Source organism: Sinocyclocheilus rhinocerous, unplaced genomic scaffold, assembly GCF_001515625.1.
Source record: "Sinocyclocheilus rhinocerous isolate Xijiao unplaced genomic scaffold, SAMN03320098_v1.1 scaffold2188, whole genome shotgun sequence".
NCBI classification, from domain to species: domain Eukaryota; kingdom Metazoa; phylum Chordata; class Actinopteri; order Cypriniformes; family Cyprinidae; genus Sinocyclocheilus; species Sinocyclocheilus rhinocerous.
Genome location: NW_015642511.1, coordinates 5847 through 9459, shown reverse-complemented (window position 1 = coordinate 9459; position 3613 = coordinate 5847). Strand labels below are relative to the sequence as shown.

The following is a 3613-nucleotide window of genomic DNA, read 5'->3' as shown; positions in this document are numbered from 1 at the left end:
TTAGTCCATTATGCCACGTTTTGCGGTGTGGGAGGAAAATACTATATACATATTCATTATATTAATAAACTGTATATTTAATTTGATATTTTAATAGCATCTTAATACATTAAGCCATGTTAAGTGTTTATGTTTTTCTACAGGAGAAAAACGCTTAACAAGAGACTTTGTGCATTGCGTTCATATTCTGATGTTCTGTGGCCACGGATTTGCGGGTCTTGTCTTTTTCTTGCAGGACCCTAGAGTGAGGGTTTGAGCTTTTATTTTGAAACCGCGAGATAATGATGTATTCTCCTGTGTTTGCGTGGATTTATAAATGATTTACCTTACAAATCTGATGAAATGGCGCACGTTGCGTTCCCAGATGAACGTTATAATAAACCCAAACTCACAACAACATGCAGAGATGGAGTTTGTGCCGCTCCACACATGTAAATGATAACTGTTCCTGTGGAGCAGCATTTACTGTGAACGGAGCCGCTGTGACACGCGTGTACATAACCTACACGCCTATAACTGCATCACATATAATTGTTTAATTAAATCGTAGCGTTTGTGAATTCACAGTTATGCTTAATTATGATTTTTAAACGGGCTTAATATGCGTTTGTGAATTCACAGTTATGCTTAATTATTTTTTTTAAACGGGCTTAATATATCATGCAGCCTTGGAAAACAGTCTAATAATGTTTTATGGATTCTCGTCCGTGAAATGCGCCACTGCCGGCATTTTGCCGGTTAGTCGACGCAGGCAATATGAAGTCGATTATTTTTTTTTTTATCAAATAGTCGAATAGAATCGACGAATCGCGACAGTCCTAATTTTATTATCTGTGTAACACTATATTTTACAAAATATCAGATAAAGATAAAAAGTATAATTTAGTAATGTACAAGAAGAATTTCTCATATATTATAGAAAATACTACAGACACTACTTTGACCCATCAGCACTCACCTTATTTACACAGATTCACAAAATCCACCGCCTTTCTATGAAGCAGCTGCACGTTAATCATGGCTTAGCTTTAATAAAGGTTCCTATGAAACACTTTGATATTCCGTATAGAAGTGATTCTGACTGTTTAAATGGAGAAACATCAACTCCACTCCTCATAGACACACAGCTGGACTCTGCTTCTGATCTCTTCTGTTTAACTGAACTATAACACAACAAATGTAATCCTTTATGATTATAATCCTTTTCTTTTAAGGTCTTTAAGTATTTTTGATCAAAAACACTTAATGAGAAGGCTTTTTATATATATATATATATAAATACCTTAATAATACCCTTATGGTGTATTATAGATACAGGCTTCATAAAAAGTGTTACCTAATATTTATATAAAAATGTACCTGAGATCAGTCTGTCTCTCTCCACTCTTAGACTGTACTGGAGGATTCATAGACCAATCACTCCTCATAGACACACAGCTGGACTCTGCTTCTGATCTCTTCTGATGAACTGAACTATAACAGAACAGATTTAATCCTTTATGATGATAATCATTTTCTTTTAAGGTCTTTGAGTATTTTTCATCAAAAACACTTAATGAGGAGGCTATTTGATTTAGATTTTTTTTTTAATTAAAATCTTCATTTTAACTTAAAAACCTCCAGACACACAAAACACGTTGGAGACTCCCATCTCCCTTCATTCAATGTGATTTAATACAGTGTTTATTCAAAGTACCTGCATCCTGGAGAACAATCTTCATCTGTGGATGTTTGTGTGTCATCCATGATGAAGCAGAATCTGATCTCCAGCACTGACTCTGAATAGAAATGACAAACAAACTCAGTAATTCAGCTGAACGGATCCTGAGAGAAACAGATCATGAGACGCGGCGTTCACTCAGATACACAATGTTAGTCGTGTGTTAACAAATGATCAAATACACCACAGACAACACCAAACACCAATCAAACCACGTTCATCTGCTTGAAAAACAAAACATTAAAATATATAAAAAACATACGTCCTTTAGAGGAGATATGAATGCGGAAGTCACTGTAAAGCACCTGAGCATCAGCACTCACCTTATTTACACAGATTCACAAAATCCACCGCCTTTCTATGAAGCAGCTGCACGTTAATCATGGCTTAGCTTTAATAAAGGTTCCTATGAAACACTTTGATATTCCGTATAGAAGTGATTCTGACTGTTTAAATGGAGAAACATCAACTCTGAACATTTACTTTCACTTTTTATTTGAGACGCAAAAAACAATGATGGCGTCACTGCTCACCTGTAGAGCTTAAGGGAGCGTCTTTAAACTCCACACACAGCGGGAAAACGCTTGTGATGTCAAATCATTCGTTCAAATAACGTATACGTTTTAGCATACAAAATCATTTTTAAAAAATCTAGCATTTGTACAAAAAGGAGCAGAGTATAAATACGTTAACTGCTTCACAACAACATCCCATGAACTTTGAATTATCATAAAGAATTCCCTCTTATCTCTTATCCATGAAGATAAAACAGTTCGTAAAACCCCCAAATCATAAGGTTAAACAAGAAAAATGCATAAGCAAGAAAAATAAAAAATGTAAAGCATAAAAACCTGACAATAATATATTATTAAATAATATATCATAAATGGCTAATGATTTTATATTATTGTATGATTGTATGATTAAGTGATATGTAAATGAATAAAAACAAGGAAATAAAACGCAACACAAATATATGATTGCTCTCTTGAAGCAACACACACAGTTTGCATTTAAGAATCCTTAGATCCCTCACTTATAATTGGCAAGAATATAATTGACAAATAAATAAATAAGTAAATAAATAAATTCTCTAGCAAAGATATTAGACAAGTATTTATTGGGGGCGGTAAGTTATTCCAGGGGAGAATTTTTATTGGAATTCAATATTAATGGGACAGTATCAAAAGCTCACAGAGATGAATGATCAAACAACAGGAGTCTTTTACCCAAACTTAAGGAATCAGTCTACAACACACTTAACACAGACAGACAGAACAAATAAACTCAGGAAACACAGGACTATAAATACTAAACCAAACAAGGACTAATGGGCTAATTCATTAAAAACAGGTGAACCGAGTAACACAGACGAGAGAAAACTAGGTCAAAAGATGGCAAAAAAACAAAAACTCAAGGAAAACACATTACAAAAGCTGTGATTTATTGCTCTTACAAAAAAAAATCTATCCAACTAATACACTAAGTTTATGTACACTGAAAACTATATATTATTGACAATTTTCTAAAATGCATCACTTTGAATGGCAAATTCTTTATTTGTAAATAATAAAGTTTGCTGCGCAGACAGCAGTCACAAAAATCTGTGAGGCAAAACCACAAATGCTGCCGAAGTCAGGACAGGCAGTTTCAGATTGATTACATCTTTCTCAGCGTCCAGTGTTTCTTTGCGCTAAATCACAATCTGTTCCACTTGAAAGGTCTAAACCAAACTTTTAACCTTAAATTGTCATTTTTCAATGGACTGTTTAGCTACAGCTATCCGTCTTCTCTAGAAGAGCTCTTGATTGTCTCATCCAGTTATTTAAATGGTCTTCTAGAGGCCAGGAGCTGGAATGGAACAATATTCTTTGGCTTTGCTTCATGGCTCCA

The 3613-nt window shown here is 34.3% G+C and overlaps 1 long non-coding RNA gene across 1 annotated transcript; it reads right to left on the bottom strand.

The window, feature by feature from the left end:
* Positions 1-1438: 1438 nt before the first annotated feature.
* Positions 1439-2154, bottom strand: LOC107755921 (uncharacterized). The gene is made up of 3 exons (XR_001641756.1): positions 2044-2154; positions 1697-1778; positions 1439-1473 (listed from the first exon to the last, which is right to left on the bottom strand). It is a non-coding gene; the product is annotated as an uncharacterized LOC107755921 (long non-coding RNA).
* Positions 2155-3613: the final 1459 nt, after the last annotated feature.